Here is a 22,160-nt window from a genome sequence, read left to right as displayed (position 1 = left end):
TGTATGTGTCCCTAGGTCTGAGGTGGGTTTCTTGTAGACAGCATATATAGGGGTCTTGTATTTAAATCCATTCCACCAATTTATGTTTTTGCTTGGAGCATTTAATCCATTTTCATTTAAGGTAGTTATTGATAGGTATGTTTCTATTATCATTTTCCTAATTGTTTTGGGCTTGTTTTTGTAGGACTTTTCCTTCTCTTGTGTTTCCTGCCTAGAGACGTTCCTTTAGCATTTGCTGTACACCTGGTTTTGTGGTGCTGTGTTCTCTTAACCTTTGCTGGTCTGTAAAGGATTTACTTTCTCTGTTGAATCTGAATGAAATCATTGCTGGGTAGAGTAATCTTTGTTGTAGGTTTTTCCCTTTCATCACTTTAAAGATGTCCCGCCACTCCGTTCTGGCTTGCAGAGTTTCTGCTGAAAATCAGCTGTTAACCTTATGGGGATTCCCTTGTATGTTATTTGTTGCTTTTCCCTTGTTGTGTTTAATCTTTTTATTTAATTTTTCATAGTTTGATTAATAACTGTCTTGGTGTGCTTCTCCTTGGATTTATCTTGTATGGGGCTCTCTGTGCTTCCTGGACTTGATTGACTATTTCCCTTCCTATATTAGGGAAATTGTCAACTATAAGCTCTTCAAATATTTTCTCAGTCTCTCTCTTTTTTTTTTCTCTCTCTCTCTCTCTTTTTCTTCTGGGACCCATATAATTCGTATGTTGTTGCATTTAATGCTGTCCCAGAGGTCTCAGAGACTGTCCTCAATTCTTTTCATTCTCTTTCTTTTATTCTGCTCTGTGGTAGTTATTTCCACTCTTTTATCTTCAAGGTGACATATATGTTCTTCTGCCTCATTATTCTGCTATTGATTCCTTCCAGAGAATTTTTAATTTCATCTATTTTGTTGTTCATCATTGTTTGTTTGCTCTTTAGTTCTTCTAGGTGCTTGTTAAGTGTTTCTTGTATTTTCTCCATTCTATTTCCAAGATTTAGGATCATCTTTACTATCATTACTCTGAATTCTATTTCAGGTAGACTGCCTATTTACTCTTCATTTGTTTGGTCTGGAGGGTTTTTATCTTGCTCCTTCATCTGCTGTGTATTTCTCTATCTTCTCATTTTGCTTAACTTACTGTGTCTGCAGTCTCCTTTTCACAGGCTGCAGTTACATAGTTCCCGTTGGTTTTGGTTTCTGCCCCCAGTGGGTAATGTTGATTCAGTGAGTTGTGTGGGTTTCCTGGTGGAGGAGACTGGTGCCTTTGTTATGGTGGATGAGGATGGATCTCGTATTTCTAGTGGGCAGGACCACATCTGATAGTGTGTTTTGGGGTGTCTGTGAACTTATTATAATTTTAGGCAGCCTCTCTGCTAATAGGTGGGGTTATATTCCTGTCTTGCTAGTTGTTTAGCATGCGGTGTCCAGCACTGGAGCTTGCTGTCCCTGGAGTGGAGCTAGGTCTTAGCATTGAGATGGAGATCTGTGGGAGAACACTTCCTGATTGATATTATGTGGGGTCAGGAGGCCTCTGGTGGTCCAATGTCCTGAACTCAGCTCTCTCACCTCAGAGGCTTAGGCCTGACACCCGGCCAGAGCACCAAGACCCTGTCAGCCACACAGCTCAGAAGAAAAGGGAGGAAAAAAAAAAAAAAAGAAAGTAAGTAAGAAAGAAAGAAAGAAAGAAAGAAAGAAAGAAAGAAAGAAAGAAAGAAAGAAAGAAAGAAAATAAAGGTATTCAAATAAAAGATTTTTTGAAGGCTATGGTAGAGGAACCAAGATGGTGGAGTAGAAGGATGTGCTCTCACTCCCTCTTGTGAGAACACCAGAATCACAACTAGCTGCTGGACAATAATTGACAGGAAGACACTAGAGCTCACCAAAAACAATACCCCACATCCAAAGACAAAGGAGAAGACAAAATTATAAGGTAGGAGGGGTGCAATCACAGTAGAATCAAATCCCATAACTGGTGCGTAGATGACTCACAGACTGGAGAACAATTATACCACAGAAGTCTCCCCACTGTAGTGAAGGTTCTGAGCCCCACATCAGGCTTCCCAACCTGGGGGTCCGGTAACTGGAGGAGGAATTCGTAGAGAATCAGACTTTGAAGCCTAGTGGGAACTGATTGCAGGACTTTGACAGGACTGGGGGAAACAGAGACTCCACTCTTGGAGGGAATGCACAAAGTAATGTGCACATAGGGACCCAGGGGATGGAGCAGTGACACCAGGGGAGACTGAATAAGACCTATCTGCTAGTGTTGGAGGGTGTCCTACAGAGGCGGTGGAGGGAGGGGTGTGCTGTGGCTCGCCATGAGGACAAGGAGACTGGCAGCAGAAGTTCTTGGAAGTACCCCTTGGCATGAGCCCTCCCAGAGTCTCTCATTAGCCCCACCAAAGAGCTCAGGTAGGCTCCACTGTTGGGTTGCCTCAGGCCAAACAACAAACAGGGAGGGAACCCAGCCCCACCCATCAACACCCAAATGGACTAAAGTTTTACTGTGCTCTGCCCATGAGAGCAACAGTCAGCTCTACCCACCACCAGTCCCTCCCATCAAGCCCCTTAGATAGACTAATCCACAAGAGGGTAGATAGTAGAAGCAAGAAGAACTACAATCCTGCAGGCTGTGGAACAAAAACCACATTCACAGAAAGATAGACAAGATGAAAATGCAGAGGGCTATGTACAAGATGAAGGAACAATATAAAACCCCAGAAAAACAACTAAATGAAGTGGAGATAGGCAACCTTCCAGAAAAAGAATTCAGAATAATGATAGTGAAAATGATCCAGGACCTCAGAAAAACAATGGAGGCAAAGATCAAGAAGATGCAAGAAATGTTTAACAAAGACCTAGAAGAATTAAGGAACAAACAAACAGAGATGAACAGTACAATAACTGAAATGAAAGCTACACTAGAAGGATCAATAGCAAAATAAATGAGGCAGAAGAACGGATAAGTGACCTGGAAGACAGAATGGTGGAATTCCCTGCTGTGAAACAGAATAAAGAAAAAAGAATGAAAAGAAATGAAGACAGCCTAAGAGACCTCTGGGACAACATTAAACACAACAACATTCATATTATAGGGGTCTGAGAAGGAGAAGAGAGAGAGAAAGGACCTGAGGAAATATTTGAAGAGATTATAGATGAAAACTTCCCTAACATAGGAAAGGAAATAGCCACCCAAATTTAGGAAGTGCAGCAAGTCTCATACAGGATAAACCCAAGGAGAAACAGGCCGAGACACATAGTAATCAAATTGGCAAAAATTAAAGACAAAGAAAAATTATTAAAAGCAGCAAGGGAAAAACAAAAAATAATATAAAAAGGAACTCCCATGAGGTTAACAGCTGATTTCTCAGCAGAAATTCTACAAGCCAGAAGGGAGTGGCATGATATACTTCAACTGATGAAAGGGAAGAACCTACAACCAAGATTACTCTACCTGGCAAGGATCTCATTCTGATTCGATGGAGAAATCAAAAGCTTTACACACAAACAAAAGCTAAGAGAATTCAGCACCACCAAACCAGCTCTACAACAAATGTTAAAGGAACTTATCTAAGTGGGAAACACAAAAGAAGAAAAGGACCTACAAAAACAAACCCAAAACAATTAAAAAAATGGTCACAGGAACATACGTGTCGATAATTACCTTAAAGGTGAATGGATTAAATGCTCCAACCAAAAGACACAGTCTTGCTGAATGGATATCAAAACAACACTCATATATATGCCGTCTACAAGAGACCCACTTCAGACCTAGGGACACATACAGACTGAAAATGAGGGGATGGAAAAAGATATTCCATGCAAATGGAAATCAAAAGAAAGCTGAAGTAGCTATACTCATATGAGATAAAATAGAGTTTAAAGTAAAGAATGTTACAAGACACAAGGAAGGACACTACATAATGATCAAGGGATCAATCCAGGAAGAAGATATAACAATTATGAATATATATGCACCCAACATAGGAGCACATCAATACATGAGGCAAGTGCTAACAGCTATAAAAGAGGAAATCGACAGTAAGACAATAATATTGGGGGATTTTAACACCTCACAGAAACCAATGGACAGACATTCCAAAATAAAAACAAATAAGGAAACAGAAACTTTAAATGGCACAATAGACCAGATTGACTTAATTGATATTTATAGGGTGTTCCATCCAAAAACAGCAGATTATACTTTCTTCTCAAGTGCACGCAGAGCATTCTCCAGGATAGATCACATCTTGGATCACAAATCAAGTCTCATAAATTTAAGAAAATTGAAATCATATCAAGCATCTTTTCTGAACATGATGCTATGAGATTACAAATGAATTACAGGGGAAAAATGTAAAAAAACACAAACACATGGAAGCTAAAAATACGTTACTAAATAACCAAGAGATCACTGAAGAAATCAAAGAGGAAATCAAAAAATACCTAGAGACAAATGACAATGAAAACACAACAATCCTAAACCTATGGGATCAGCCAAAACAGTTCTAAGAGGGAATTTTATAGCTATACAAGCCTACCTCAAGAAACAAGAAAAAAATCCAGTAAACAATCTAACCTTACACCTAAATGAACTAGAGAAAGAAGAAAAAACAAAACCCAAAATTAACAGAAGGAGTAAGATAGGAATAAAGACGCAGACCTACTGGAGAACGGACTTAAGGATATGGGGAGGGGGAAGGGTGAGTTTTGACAGGGCGAGAGAGAGTCATGGACATATACACACTAACAAACGTAGTAAGGTAGATAGCTGGGGGGAAGCAGCCGCAAGGCACAGGGATATTAGCTCGGTGCTTTGTGACAGCCTGGAAGGGTGGGATGGGGAGAGTGGGAGGGAGGGAGACGCAAGAGGGAAGACATATGGGAACATATGTATATGTATAGCTGATTCACTTTGTTGTAAATCAGAAACTAACACACCATTGTAAAGCAATTATACTCCAATAAAGATGTTTAAAAAAAAAAAAAAAAAAAAAAAAAAAAAAACAGAAGGAAAGAAATCATAAAGATCAGAGCAGAAATAAATGAAATAGAAACAAAGAAAACAATAGTAAAGATCAATAAAACTAAAAGTTGGTTCTTTGAGAAGATAAACAAAATTGATAAACCATTAGCCAGACTTATCAAGAAAAACAGGGAGAGGACTCAAATCAACAAAATTAGAAATGAAAAAGGAAAAGTGACAACAGACACTGCAGAAATACAAAGCATCCTAAGAGACTACTACAAGCAACTCTATGCCAATAAAACGGACGACCTGGAAGAAATGGACAAATTCTTAGAAAGGTATAACCTTCCAAGACTGAGCCAGGGAGAAATAGAAAATATGAACAGACCAATCACAAGTAATGAAATTGAAACTGTGATTAAAAATCTTCCAACAGGTCTTCCCTGGTGGCACAGTGGTTGAGAGTCCGCCTACCGATGCACGGGACGCAGGTTTATGCCCCGGTCTGGGAAGATCCCACATACCGTGGAGCCACTGGGCCCATGAGCCATGGCCGTTGAGTCTGTGCGTCCGGAGCCTGTGCTCTGCAACGGGAGAGGCCACAACAGTGAGAGGCCCGCGTACTGCAAATAAAACAAAAACAAAAAAAATCTTCCAACAAACAAAAGTCCAGGACCAGATGGCTTCACAGGTGAATTCTATCAAACATTTAGAGAAGAGCTAACACCCATCCTTCTCAAACTCTTCCATAAAATTGCAGAGGAAGGAACACTCGTAAGCTCATTCTATGAGGTCACAATCACTTTAATACCAAAATGAGACATAGATACTACAAAAAAAGAAAATTAAAGACAAATATCACTGATGAATACAGATGTAAAATTCTCAATAAAATACTAGAAAACAGAATCCAACAACACATTAAAAGGATCATATAACATGATCAAGTGGGATTTATGCCACTTGATATACTGCAAGGATTGCAAGGATTCTTCAATATATGCAAATCAATCAATGTGATACACGATATTAACAAATTGAAGAATAAAAACCATATGGTTATCTCAATAGATGCAAAAAAAGCTTTTGACAAAATTCAACACCGATTTATGATAAAAATTCTCCAGAAAGTGGGCATAGAGGGAACCTACCGCAACAAAATAAAGGCCATATATGACAAAACCACAGCAAACATTATTCTCAATGGTGAAAAACTGAAAGCATTTCCTCTAAGATCAGGAACAAGACAAGGATGTCCACTGTCACCACTATTATTCAACACAGTTTTGGCAGTCCTAGCCACGGCAATCAGAGAAGAAAAAGAAATAAAAGGAATACAAATTGGAAAAGAAGAAGTAAAACTGTCGCTGTTAGCAGATGAAATGATACTATACATAGGGAATCCTAAAGATGCTACCAGGAAACTATTAGAGCTAACCAATGAATTTGGTAAATTTGCAGGATACAAAATTAATGCAGAGAAATCTCTTGCATTCCTATACACCAATGATGAAAAATCTGAAAGAGAAATTATGGAAACACTCCCATTTACCATTGCAACAAAAAGAATAAAATACCTAGGAATAAACCTACCTAGGGAGATAAAAGACCTGTATGCAGAAAACTATGACAGTGATGAAAGAAATTAGAGATGATACCAACAGATGGAGAGATATACCATGTTCTTGGATTTGAAAAATCAATATTGTGAAAATGACTCTACTACCCAAAGCAATCTACAGATTCAATGTAATCCCTATCAAATTACCAATGACATTTTTTTACGGAACTAGAACAAATCATCTTAAAATTTGTATGGAGACAAAAAAGACCCCGAATAGCCAAAGCAGTCTTGAAGGAAAAAAAGGAGCTGGAGGAATCAGGCTCCCTGACTTCAGACTATACTACAAAGCTACAGTAATCAAGACAATATGGTACTGGCACTAAAACAGAAACATAGATCAATAGAACAAGATAGAAAACCCAGAGATAATCCCATGCACCTATGGTCAACTAATCTATGACAAAGGAGGCAAAGATGTACAATGGAGAAAAGACAGTCTCTTCAATAAGTGATGCTGGGAAAACTGGACAGCTACATATAAAAGAATGAAATTAGAACACTCCCTAACACCATACATACAAATAAACTCAAAATGGATTTGAGACCTAAATGTAATACCAGACACTATAAAACTCTTAGAGGAAAACATAGGAAGAACACTCTTTGACATAAATCACAGCAAGATCATTTTTGTTACGCCTCCTACAGTAATGGAAATAAAAATAAACAAATGGACCTAATGAAACTTCAAAGCTTTTGCACAGCAAAGGAAACCATAAACAAGATGAAAAGACAACCCTCAGGGCTTCCCTGGTGGCGCAGTGGTTGAGAGTCCACCTGCCGATGCAGGAGACAGGGGTTCATGCTCCGGTCCGGGAAGACCCCACATGCCGTGGAGCGGCTAGGCCTGTGAGCCATGGCCGCTGAGCCTGCGCATCCGGAGCCTGTGCTCTGCAACAGGGGAGGCCATAACAGTGAGAGGCCCGCATATCGCAAAAAATAAATAAATAAATAAAAATAAGACAACGCTCAGAATGGAAGAAAATATTTGCAAATGAATCAACTGACAAAGGATTAATGTCTAAAATATATAAACAGCTCATGCAGCTCAATATTAAAGAAACAAACGAACCAATCCAAAATTGGGTAGAAGACCTAAATAGACATTTCTCCAAAGAAGACATACAGATGGCCAAGAAGCACATGAAAAGATGCTCAACATCACTAATTATTAGAGAAATGAAAATTTAAACTAAATTGAGGTATCACCTCACACTGGTCAGAATGGCCATCATCAAAAACTCTACAAACAATAAATGCTGGAGAGGGTGTGGAGAAAAGGGAACCCTCCTGCACTGTTGGTAAGAATGTAAATTGATACAGCCACTATAGAAAACAGTATGGAGGTTCCTTAAAAAACTAAAAATAAAACTACCATATGACCCAACAATCCCACTACTGGGCATATACCCAGAGAAACCATAATTCAAAAAAGACTCATGCACCCCAATGTTCATAGCAGCATTATTTACAATAGCTAGGACATGGAAGCAACATAAATGTCCATCAACAGAGGAATGGATAAAGAAGTTGTGGCACATATATACAACAGAATATTACTCAGCCATAAAAAGGAAGGAATCTGAGTCATTTGTTGAGATGTGGATGTATCTAAAGACTGTCATACAGAGTGAAGTAAGTCAGAAAGAGAAAAACAAATATCGTATATTAACGCATGTATGTGGAACTTAGAAAAATGGTATAGATGAACTAGTTTGCAGGGCAGAAGTTGAGACACAGATGTAGAGAAAAAGCGTATGGACACCAAGGGGGGAATACTGCGGTAGGGTGGGGATGGTGGTATGCTGAATTGGGCGATTGGGAATGACATGTATACACTGCTGTGTATGAAATTGATGACTAATAAGAAACCGCAGTATAAACAAACAAACAAACAAAAAATACCCAACTAATACTAAACTTTCTTTTGGTTATTTGTATGGAAATATGTTAATATAAATGTTTCAGACATTACATGAAATTTCTAAAAATTTTATATGTTCTGGTATAATGTTATAAGTCATAATTCTAGTTATTACTTTAAAATGTATATCTCAGAAATAACTAAATGTTCTTGTCAATTGCATTATTATGAACTTTCATCAAATCTTTAACCATGGTCATTTTTAAGTCTTTTGTCACTTACAGACAGTTCTGGGTGTACTCTGACGCTTTTGCAAAAATGTTCCTATAAAAGGGTTTCATCTTCACAGAACTCATGGAAAAGACTCTGACAGTACAGGTTTCTGGTAATTGACTATACTGCTGAACTGAATGAATAAGCATTTTCGAACTCTAATAGAAAACTGATGAATTCACAAAAGTGCTAACAAAAGATCAAGATGGAAAAAAAAAAAACTTAATTACATGGGACTGAGTGAACTGATGAGGATGATTATAATTTTTGTGACTTTCTGTTTGAATAAAAAAAAAAATCCCACAAGGACTCAGAGGCAAAAAATATACAAATCAATTTTCACTGCAAAGTAAAGGAGCTGTTACAGTGGAGGATTACTGGACTGAATGTTAATATTATGACATAGTATGAATGTGTTTCATGTTTGGTAATTGCAATCATTGTTGCTTTTGTTGTGGTCATCCATTTACAATGCTTGGTGTCAGTTTATTTATCTCTTGTAAAAATAAAATACAGTGTGTGTGTGTGTGTGTGTGTGTGTGAAAAATAAAATAAATAAAATAAAAGATTCTTTAAAATATTATTAAAATAAAAACATTTAAAAGAAAAGAGAAGAGAGCAACCAAACCAATAAACAAATCCACCAATGATAACAAGCACTAAAATCTAAACTAAGGTAAACATAAAAATCAGAAATTACTCAGTTGTATACAGCAAACCCCAAGTCTCTAGTTTCTCCCAAAGTCCACCACCTCAATTTTGGGTTTATTTGTTGTCTATTCCAGTTTTCCACAGATGCAGGATACATCAAGTTGATTGTCGACATTTAATCCACTTCTCCTGAGGCTGTACTGAGAAATTTTCCTTTCTCTTCTTTGTTTGCACAGCTTGTGGTGTTCAACTTTGCTTTTAGCCCCGCCTCTGCATGTAGGTTGCCCTCTGGCGTCTGTTCTTCACCCAGACAAGAAGAAGTTAAAGGAGCAGCTGATTAGGGGGCTCTTGCTCACTCAGGCCGTGGGAAGGGACAGGTACAGAATGTGGGGTGAGCCTGTGGTGGTAGAGGCCGCCGTGACGTTGCAACAGCCTGGGGCACACCACCGTATGTTCTCCTGGGGCAGTTGTCCCTGGATCATGGGACCCTGGCAGTGGCAGGCTGCATAGCCTCCTGAGAGGGGAGGTGTGGATTGTGACCTCTGCTTGCACACAGGATTCTTGGTGGCTTCAGCAGCAGCATTAGCATTTCATGCCCATCTCTGGTGTCTGAGTTGATAGTCGCTGCTCACATCCGTCTCTGAAGCTTGTTTAGGCAGTGTTCTGAATCTCCTCTCCTTGAGCACCTCAAAACAATGGTACCTTGCCTCTTAGACAGGTCCAGAGTTTTTCCAAGACTCCCTCCCAGGTAGCTGTGGTCCAGTAGCCCCCTTCAGGCTGTGTTCTCGCAGCCAACCCCAGTCCTGTCCCTGGAATCTGACCTCTGAAGCCCAAGCCTCAGCTCCCAGCCTCCACCCAGGAGGATGAGCACACAAGCCTCTCAGGCTGGTGAGTGCTAGTCAGCACTGATCCTCTGTGTGGGAATCTCTCTGCTTTGCCCTCTGCACCCCTGTTGCTGCACTCTCCTCTGTGGCTTTGAAGCTCCCCCACCTGCCCATCCCCATCTCCGCCAGGGCTTCCTAGTGTGTGGAAAGTTTTCCTCCTTCATAGCTCCATCCCAGAAGTGCCAGTCCTGTCCTTGTTCTTTGTTTTCCTGTCTGTGTTTTCTTTTGCCCTACCCAGATATGTAGGGATTTTCTTACCTTTTGGGAAGTCTGAGGTCTTCTGCCAGCATTCAGTAGGTGTTCTGTAGGTGTTGTTCCACATGTAGATGTATTTTTGCTGTATTTTTTGGGAGGAAGGTGATCTCCACATGTTATTCCTCTGCCATCTTGAAGGTCCTGTTCTCATTATTATTAGTTTTTTTTTAATGAGAAAAGGCATGAGAAAAGGCATGAGAAAAGGCATGAAATGTAAACCTTGTCCTAGATCAAAATGCTCATTTATGGCAGAAACAACAGTTCAATGCAGGCCATCAGTCACTGCCTTCCAGATTAACAATTATTTCCCTGCTCCACCCTACCTGAATTTCTGACACTGAGGATTTACTTTCACAATTACTGATTAAGTCCATTGAGAAATCTAGAGAGAGAGACCAACAACAAAAATAGGCATTTTGTTAAAATGGTTATGAAAAGATTTCCTCCCTGAGTTTTACGGCACTCTAGGGAGAGTCTGGAGCTCTTTGAGGCCTGAAGCTCCACAGGGTTAGTGCTCATCTTTTTGAGTCTTCCTTCTCATTCCCCATGACTGATTAATGGAAGGAGTACATAAAATCACTATATATGAATGGCTAGAAGGGAGTCAAACATAATCTAGAGAAGAAAATTGAAACACAGAGACATCTGTATCATGCCTTCCAGGAGACAGGATTAATGTGGACTAAGCAGGAGACACATCAGTGAACTTATTTTTTGGTCAAAAATCTATGATCTCAGCTTCTTTGGGCATCTTTTGTTTCTTCTTTCTTCATAAGTAAGGTAGCTGGAGAAATGGAGAGTGAAGCTTTCTCTATTATGATTTCCAGGAATTGAAATTTTATTGTAGACAAAAAGTTCCTGTCACAATTGTGTGTTAGTATATGGTTCACTGATTCTGGTCATAAGTATTATTTCATACCTGTTATTTTCATATTTGTTAATAACATCTGAGTTCCTTTTTATAGGTTCCTGTGGGGATTTCAAATATATCCAGAAATTATAATGAAAAAATACTTTAACTAAATTTAAATGAAACAGAAACTGAGAGATATATTTGGGACTCAGAAGAACAAGTTTAAAATTTCTACACATCAAGTTATTTGAAGAAGAAATTACTTGAAGTTTCCCAGAGTTTAGCCTTGACTATGGGAGAATTTCCCTCTCCCTTAAGAACTGCCCAATATATGATACTGAATATCATTAAAATCAGATAACTTTCTTCTAAATTAGTTCATTATTTTGGTAATCTAATATTTAGGGTTACTTCAGGCATTACAAACACACGATCATCCAATTTTAAAAATAACTTATTTCCCCTTATGTTTCATGTTAGAAAAATGTGTTTATTAAAAGCTACAAATTTTCATAGCTGGTGGATCAAATCCTTCTGAACACACTTGTTGGAAAAGGGAAACAGTCACTTTGCCAAGGACATCTTCATTAGAATTTATTTAATTTTGAAGATACTGATTAAGATTCATGAAATACACTCCAGTGAAAATGAATAAATTGCATCTACATGCAACCACATGGATAATCTCTAGTTACATGATACTATGTGAGAAAAGTAGGTTCTGGGAACTACATAGAGCATGGTGCCTTTTTTATGAAGTTCAAGAATAAGAAAATCAACTGTTGACTGAAAAAAATGCACAATGTGAGAGTTAAGAGTTAAGTTTTATTTGGGGCCAAATAAGGACTATAGCCCAGGAGACAGCATCTCAGATAACTCTGAAGACCTGCCCCAAAGAGGTGGGGGAGGTCAGAATATATGTGATTTTAGTGAAAGGGGGGATACATGCAATCAAGCACACATTCTGGCAGAAGGTTGCTGCTAGTCATGAGGAGCAGTGTCTCCATTAATGGTTTTAGTGCTTTTCTGGATACGAGAAGATACAAGAAATTGAGCTCATAAAATCTCTTTCCAGACACCATGTTGGAGATATTTCCTGCTTCTATGGCAATGGCATCTATCTATGGCAAAATAGATACTAAACAAATACTTATGAATATTTAATTGTAATAATAAAAAAATAGCTAGGTAGGAGTAGAAGGCAACTTAAACCACAAGTAACTAACCATGGATTGTACCTTTAAAGAAACTCACAGAGGATTTCTATTTTATTTCTCACTTTTAAAAAATTTTAACATACAACCTGTTTGTATAAAATTTAGAAAATATTTTTAAGAAGAAAAAAATTAAGTACCTAAATTTCTACTACCTTGAGATAAATACTGTTAGAATTTTGATATAGTTCCTTCCAGTCTTTTTTCTCTGTATATACACATTACAAAATTATGACCATGTGTATATTCAATTATGCATCCTAAAGGCAAGAGACTGTCATGTATATTGAATTAACCCATATCCCTGATATATGTTGGCAATGCACTTAATCACCAGCACTGAGGATGGACTACACTTATCCATCTGCATTCTCACGTCTTCAAAACTTTTGGGAGATTATTGTTCTCATATTACCTAGTCAGCAGCACCATGGCAGGCAGGTGATGTTCTGACCAAATTCTATTCAGAGAAAGAACTTTTCATAAAGATTTTATGACCAAGGTTTTGCCCAGTTGCCTTTCAATTTCCTCCCTCCCCCCAGTTGTATTGAGACAAAGTCCTATATCTCAAAAATATTATGCCTAAAGAGGTGGGTTAGAAAATTCCTCGTGTTTATTTTGAATTTGAATTTTTATGACCTGTAGACATCGCTTATTATTGAACTGTTCTATATTTTACACATCAGACTGATTCCTGGATAAGCACTAAATGAATGAAATCCAGTTGTTTTAATGTGTTTGGGCTGCTACAACAAAATATTGTAAACTGGGTGGCTTCCAGGCAACTGACGTATATTCCTCATTGTTCTGGAGGCTGGGACATCCAAGAACAAGGTGCCAGCAGATTTCATGTCTAGTGAGTGCACTTCCTGCTTCACAGATGGCTATCTTTTTGCTATATCTTCATATGGTGGAAGGAATAACAAGGAAATTATCTGGGTCTCTTTCAAGAGGGCCTTAATTCCATCCATGAGGACTAATCACTAGTGATTAGATCATGATTAACCTCATGATCTAATCACTTCCCAAGGGCCATGCCTCCCATACCATCACATTCGGTGTTGGGATTTAACATATGAATTTTGGGGCAGCACAAGCCTTGAGTTCTATAGCACCAGTCAATCAGAACAAAGAAAAGTGACTATGCTCAGACAGAAAGTTGGCTTTAACTCTGTAGGAGAGTTGGGGCAGGAATAACATCAAAGGATTTTCTTGTCTTTCAACTTAGTTCAGCCCCTTCCTGTCCAAGCTTCAATGGTGTGCCAGCACTAACTCTAGTGAGTCATATTGACTCTTATGTCAATACGAATGGCAAGAGCCAACTGTGCGTTTTATCTTCTTGGTGCTGCATTGAGTAATGTTATGTAGTAGCTTGAAATCATCCATGATGGGAGTATTTGTGCCAAGCAAAAGAGCAAACACTGTAAACCATGTTGTTTTTCCAGACAGTTAGTTGCTAAGCATTTATTAGCATACCACTTCCAAGCTACACTTCCTTTCATTGAACAGCAGAAACCATGGGTTCTTTGCCCCTTCAATACAAGCCATTGCTATTCCCAAAGCCAGATTCAATGATGTTCGGTATGTAGGTTCATCTTACAAGAATTAAACAGCAGATCACCATTCACAATGTATGTTTCCAAACATATTCTAATGTCCCATCTAACCATCTAGAAGAACATCTTGGTAAGCGTATACTTCCTTTTTATTTTATTTTATTTTCCTGTAATACTTTCCTCCCAGAAGAGTCAGACTTTTCCAAGGCTCCACTTCTTTCTTCAACAGTAAAACCATGGGATACCATCGTGGCTTGACAATTATTCAGAGGGGGGAATTGGAAGAATTATGGAACTTTATGCTCCAAGATTCAAGTCTACTGTAATACAAACAAAGTTTTAAACTCTAATTTATGCAACTGATGTATTGACTTAAGAATCCTTCTTTCCAATGATTTGGAAGCTATCAAGTGTATGATAAACACTTTTTTGTATGTTTGTTTAAAAGAGGACAGGTGAGTTCCACATAGGAAAGTCATAAATACAGCATTTTACACACTCACACACATACACACATGCACACACACACATTTTTAAGGTAGAGTGTTATATGGCATTCATGCTTGATGTAGCCACATAGATTTCTTCCACTGGCAAGATAATTGGAGATTAAGTGTGTCTATATATCTGTTATGTTTTTGTGTGATTATGTGTGTGCATGTGTAGAATATACAGTTTTGTTTCTGTTATTGTGTTTTTTACCTAAATGATTTCAATCAGAGCTGAATTTCCCACATGTTTTTGATCATGGTGAAAGAGAGTAAGTGAAATAGTATTCTATTTTTTCTGCCTGACTACTCTATTTTAAGTGCTGGCAATGTTGCAGCTTCCTTTTTTCCCCATAGGTCTATGTAAGAAAAAGAAGAAATTACCTGTTGGCTGATACGGAGGCAGAAATTGACTTACGAATAGAAACAGACAAGTTCAGATACTCACATTGTTGTGAGGCTACAATAAAAAGGCCACTAATGATCAGGAATTGCCACAAGCTGAACAAACATGACTTCAAAGGATGCTTTAAGGGCTAAATTAAATAAAAATCCAGTGAAGGATACCAGAGTAGCAGTGTCTGAATCAAAATGAACCCATCATATTCTCTGCCAAGGGCATTACTTCTGTTTCTGACACTTTGGGGTTTTAAAGGTAGAATCTTTACAGTTCTTGGGAAAGTTCACATTTGAATGCACCATTTTTATGGTTTGCACTCTTTCTTCAAAGAAAGGAAGTGATGCTCCTTACACTGACAAAGATTTGGTAATTGCCATCTTTGGTGTGGCTGTCAGGCAGCAATATCATCCTTGATTGTGACAACTGTAACAATGATTTTATGTTGGAGGCATTCTGCCTGCATCAGGCCAAATTTTATTAGCAGATAGACTATCTGGAAAGATTAAAAACCTGTAGAGGAGGAGAATGGGCATTAATGCTTACTTTATAAACTTTGAATAAGTAGGTGGTATTTTTGTGTTTCTCAGTTTAGAAAAAAGATGCAAAAATAAATTTCCTAATAGTGTAAATAATCCAAAAATATCTTCCTTTGTAAAGAAGGTAAGGGGGGAGAGGGAGAATGGGAAAGGAAAACTAACACTTAAATCCATCTTCCAACTGGCTCTTCCCTCCTGACCTTCTATTTTCTGTGAAAGGACTTCCTTGATATCCACTCTCCCTCATTCTCCACACCAGGAGCCAAGTGCTGCTGCTTATACTTCAAATGATATTAGCATGATATGAATAATTTTAATTACACCCTAATTAGGCAGTAAGCTTCTTCAGAGGAAAGAATATCTTGTATGGAAACTTTCTTAACTAAACTGTATAACTTGTTCTAAACCTAGTGTCAGTTTATGAGTGCTAACTCCCCTGTACTATTCTCTTTTCCCCATGCCCATCATCCTTCCAAAATGCCAAGATCAGATTAATAATCCTGGAACAGGTTTGGCTATATGTCACTTACCTTCTCAAAATTCTCAATATTCTCACATTAACCCTAGACGTGATTATTAACATTTGGGGAGTCTGGTCACTTTGAAAATATGAGCAAAACCATGAATTCTCTCACTAGAAAAAAAAGTCATCAATTCAACATCATGACCACCACCAGTTATGCCGTCTTCACTGGTGGTGGTAGCATCATCATGACTACTATGAGCATCATTAGTAACAGGGGACTATTATGTACCATAGCTGTTGACACATTTTACACTATAACAACTTAATCAAGTTAACACCCTCCATTTTACAAATAGAAAAACAAATCTCCTCAAAGAAAATATAGACATATAAGGTAATCAGAATTTTAAACCATCAGTCTGGGAGCTAATATTCTTAATCAGTATATCCAATATAAAACACATCCATAGACTTGACATTACAATACAAATCTTTAATAAACACTATTATGTTAAATCACATATTTAAGGTTTAAATTTGTCAATTATTCAATGATTGTTTCTCAGTCCCATACCTACCTTTCTATACTCTGATCTGAACTGCTGAGACTGTGGTTTGAAAAGCTCACTTCCCAGACTCTTTTAACCCCTCATTTCTTATTAAATTCTGCCAATGCAAAGCATTGGTAGGAGATTAGAAGGCAAGAGGAAGGGAAAGGCTTCTGCTCCTGTCTCCTAAACAGTCTTACCCTAGTACAGCAGGAAGGGCAAGGTGACACTGAGCTTGTCAGCAACATTTCAGTTATTCTTATTTATTTATTTATTTTTGTGGTACGCGGGCCTTTCACTGTTGTGGCCTCTCCCGTTGTGGAGCACAGGCTCCGGACACGCAGGCTTAGCGGCCATGGCTCACGGGCCCAGCCACTCCGCGGCATGTGGGATCTTCCTGGACCAGGGCACGGACTCGTGTCCCCTGCACTGGCAGGCGGACTCTCAACCACTGCGCCACCAGGGAAGCTCCATTTCAGTAATTCTTGCACCTCAAAAAATGTAAACTTGTAGGCAACAGCCCAGTGACTGTATCACTTGATCTAGGAGTGCCACACAGAGAAATTATTTTTCTCCTCTTCTCTCCTCCTCATTTTGTACCTTCCAACATATTTGCAAGCAAGGGTTGATATAAAGGATCATCTCTTTATACTACCTAATATGAATATATTTTCCTGATTAGATCCATACTGAAGCAGGAATGGGCCCAGATAACTGACTCTCAAATACTGGAAAATGGGATTAGTTATCTCATCTCATTGGATTTATAAGTAGAGGTGACTTCACTGACAATGGTAAATAGTTTTTTTATAATTCAAGGAAAGTAGTGGTTTTCTAAATACTTAAGTTATTATCAGTGGTGACTTGGAATAGAGCATATTTTAAAGGTAAGAGAGTAGATCTTAAGTGCTCCCACCACACCAAAAAGAAAAAAAATGGTAATTATATAAGGTGATGAATATGTGAATTAACTTGATTGTGGTAATCATTTCACAATGTACATGTATATCAAACCATCACATTGTGTACCTTAAGTATATTTACTTCATTTATTAATTATATCTCAATAAAGCTAGAAAATTTTAATTAAAAAAACAAATAAAAGAAAAGTAAGGCTTTGGGAGAATAAGTGTTAATGCACTTGACCATTATGGTAGTAATGATTACAATAAAGACCATGTGACTTACTTATGTTATTTCTTACCACATTATAGAGATTACAGAAAGAAATGACAAGCTTAGAGTCCTAAATTCTGAACTCAAGACACAGAACTAGATATATTCTATGGTGTTCCCAAAGCAATATATTTTTTTATAGATGGGATTGATATAGTTGCAAATAAGAATAAAAATTCAATCTAAGTTGAATTGACATCTTTACCAAGCTTCTCATGTTTAGTGCAGTGTATTGGATGACCAGAAATGAGACCCGACACTTGGTGTAGAGACGTTTAGTTGTACCTAGATAAACTTGACAACCTTGAAACCCTGAATTCCCTTGAGCCTCTCTTTCCAGAGGAATTCATCTCTCCTCTTCTTTCTGATGAAACTAGTCTTCCCTCTTTAAAGACATGTAATCACCTCACTTGAGACAATAGTCTCTGAAAGGGATACTGAATCTTTTCACAACTACTCTTTATAGTACTTAAACTGAATGCTAGAGTCAGAGCCCATTGTGCTTCAAGGGGAAAAGGGGAAATCTGACCAGGAGAAGATGGTTTATACTTAAAGAATTACAGGGTTTTACTAAGTTGTATGAAGAAAAATGTGTGGTATATGTGTGGAAATTAATTCTAAGAAAAGGAAAGAAATAATGTTAGATTTGAGCTATGATGTTGACAGGGATACATATACTTACTGGAGTTTGTGGGTTCAATATATTATACTGAAGAACTGGAAATAGTTCTAACAGTTTGCTTGATTGGTTGAAAAAGCCTAAAGTCAATGGTGATTTGCTGTCTATGAAATTTAGATGCTTGAACTTCCCTGATAGAAGGAAGGAATCCCCAAATGTTAGGAGACAGAAATATTGGAGTTGATCTTTCATGGAGCAACCTCCACCCTGTCTCCCCTCATTCTCTAGTATGTCTCCCGATAGGTCAAAAGGATATTCATTTCACTAAGTCAGCCAAAAATGCATTAATGAGCGAACTATACCAGCATCCTTGTGAAGGTTAGTATTGGCTTTCCTCCATATGATGGGATGATGGTTGGGGATGGTAATATTGAAATAGGCTTCCTGATTTCATTGGGAATAATAGAATCCCATACTGGCAAAGATTCTGGCTCCCAGCTTAATTGTCAGACAGAGGGTGCCAGACAAAGTTTTATTGGAACACAGTTGTGCTTATTTGTTTATGTATTGTCTAGGGCTGCTTTTACACCACAACAACAGGGTTGAATAGTAACAGAGTTCATATGGCCAACAAAGCTGAAAATATTTACTACCTGGCTGTTACAGAAAAAGTTTGCCAATTCCTACTTTAAATCATATAAACTGCGTTCACATATTTTTGCCTCATATGAGGTATTAAAATCCTTACATTGCTCTTTGAGGTAATTATAGAATATAATTTTTTGCAGAAGCTTATTCTGAAAATTATTGCTGGAACACATGAGATTCTAAATAAATATTTCAGGAAGAACAAAAGTTTCTAGGTACTATTAATAAATTGAGAGAAAATGTATTCTGGTCTGATATGAATGGTGGATTCAGGCTAAAAGGCTAATAACATTCTGTTAAATCTTATTTTCATGTCTTGAGAATAAATGTTAATATGGTGATAGATAATCTTTCCCACCCACTCTTATGTACATTCATGTTGGGGAATTTGCCTCTTTTTCCCACATACACATAATTCCTTCTTGGCCTCGCACAACATGGCAAGTACCAGCCCAGTCACTTTCTGTCCCTCCACTCAACACAAAAACATGAAGGCACAACTAGATTCAGATGCATTTTATTTTCAGTAGCTGTTTTCCTCCTTTATGTTCATTTGTGGAATAAAGCTGACCCTCCTTTGCATCTTCTCAATACATCATCAATATTGAATTGATTTATGACCCAGGTGCTCTCAAATATATATATATATATATTTTTTTTGCGGTACACGGGCCTCTCACTGCTGTGGCCTCTCCCATCGTGGAGAACAGGCTCCGGACGCACAGGCCCAGCGGCCATGGCTCACAGGCCCAGCCGCTCCACGGCATGTGGGATCCTCCCGGACCGGGGCATGAACCCGCGTCCCCTGCATCGGCAGGCGGGCTCTCAACCACTGCACCACCTGGGAAGCCCAGATATTTTTAAACATCTTTATTAAGGTAAAATTGACATATAAAATGCTGTACATATTTAATGTATAAAACTTGAGTTTAGGGAATAAGTATATACCTGTGAAACCATTACTACCATCAAGGCCATAAACATATCTATCATCTTTCAAAGTTTCCCCTCATCCCCTTTATTATAATTATTTTGTGTGGTAGGGACACAACATAAGCACTACCATCTTAGCAAATTTTATGAATATAATGCAGTATTGATAGCTATAGGCACTATGCTGTATACTAGGTCTTCAGAACTTACTGATCTTACTTAACTGAAACTTTTACCGTTTAACCATCTCCTTCCAATTTCCACCTTCCCCTAACCTCTGGCAATCACCATTCTACTCTCTGCTTCTATGAAGTTGACTATTTTAGATTCTACATATAAGCAAGATCATACAGTATTTGACTTTCTGTGTCTGGTTTATTTCACTTAGCCTCATGTTTTCCAGGTCCACACATTTTCCCAAAATCTATTACATAAACATACATTTTAGTGTTCCTTTTTACAAGTACTCTAGATAATTAGTTTTCCAGGATTCTTGTCTTTTCCAATGCAATCCCATCTCCTGGCATTCCCAGGATGATTGCTACTCAAAAGAGGAGGCATCCCAATTAAAAAATGGGCAGAAGACCTAAATAGACATTTCTCCAAAGAAGACATACAGATGGCCAACAAACACATGAAAAGATGCTCAACATCATTAATTATTAGAGAAATGAAAATTTAAACTAAAATGAGGTATCACCTCACATTGGCCAGAATGGCCATCATCAAAAACTCTACAAACAATAAATGCTGGAGAGGGTGTGGAGAAAAGGGAACCCTCCTGCACTGTTGGTAAGAATGTAAATTGATACAGCCACTATGGAAAACAGTATGGAGGTTCCTTAAAAAACTAAAAATAAAACTACCATATGACCCAACAATCCCACTACTGGGCATATACCCAGAGAAACCATAATTCAAAAAAGACACATGTACCCTAATGTTCATAGCAGCATTATTTACAATAGCTAGGACATGGAAGCAACCTAAATGTCCATCAACAGAGGAATGGATAAAGAAGATGTGGTACATATGTACAATGGAATATTAGCCATAAAAAGGAATGATATTGGGTCATTTGTAGAGACATGGATGGACCTAGAGAGTGTCATACAGAATGAAGTAAGTCAGAAAGAGAAAAGCAAACATCGTATAATAACACATATATATGGAATCTAGAAAAATGATATAGATGATCTTATTTGCAAAACAGAGATAGAGACACAGAGGTAGAGAACAAATGTATGGATACCAAGGGGGAAAGGGGTGGGGTAGGAGGAATTGGGAGACTGGAATTGACACATATACATTATTGATACTTTGTATAAAATAGACAACTTATGGGAACATACTGTACAGCACAGGGAACTCTACCTAATGCACTGTGGTGACCCAAATGGGAAGGAAGCCCAAAAGGGAGGGGATATCTGTACGTGTATGGCTGATTCATTTTGTTGTGCAATGGAAGCTAACAAAACATTGTAAAGCAATGATACTCCGATAAAAAATAATAAAAAAAGAAAGAAGAAGCATGGTCTGCCGCACATTTTTGATAAGACTCTTGCTTAGGCACTTGGAAAACAAGCTTATTAAAATGTAAACGATATCATATATTTCCTATGAGCTCATTAATGTGCATAAATGTAAAGAAAGATGCATTACTCATTACCTCACACTAGCAGGTACCTCTGTGGAGGAAAGGCACAGACATGGACCGGGTCAGAAATAAAAGGGATGACAGCTTGAGCTTTAACTGTAAAGATCTGAATATGTTTTCTTTTGTATGTGTTTTGCGGTACACGGGCCTCTCACTGTTGTGGCCTCTCCCGTTGCGGAGCACAGGCTCTGGACGCGCAGGCTCAGCGGCCATGTCTCACGGGCCCAGCCACTCTGCGGCATGTGGGATCTTCCCGGACCGGGGCACGAACCCATGTCCCCTGCATCGGCAGGCGGACTGTCAACAACTGTGCCACCAGGGAAGCCCCTGAATATGTTATTAAAGGAAGAATTTATACATGGTTTGTGTAATTGACAATCATTTAACCGCCTCCTCCAAATAATTCTAATTAACACTAAGCAACATGTGATAAAGTTTTAATCAGGTACATTGGAATTTAGACAAAGTTACCATTCCTGGACCACCAAATCTCAAACTATGGATTGCCTTTTACCCCACTCTCTATGGCAGACAAAGATGTGAATGTGGGCAGGAAG

Source organism: Phocoena sinus, chromosome 13 (genome assembly GCF_008692025.1).
Source record: "Phocoena sinus isolate mPhoSin1 chromosome 13, mPhoSin1.pri, whole genome shotgun sequence".
NCBI classification, from domain to species: Eukaryota; Metazoa; Chordata; class Mammalia; order Artiodactyla; family Phocoenidae; genus Phocoena; species Phocoena sinus.
The sequence above is the reverse complement of the archived record's forward strand: the minus strand, read 5'-3'. Positions refer to the sequence as shown.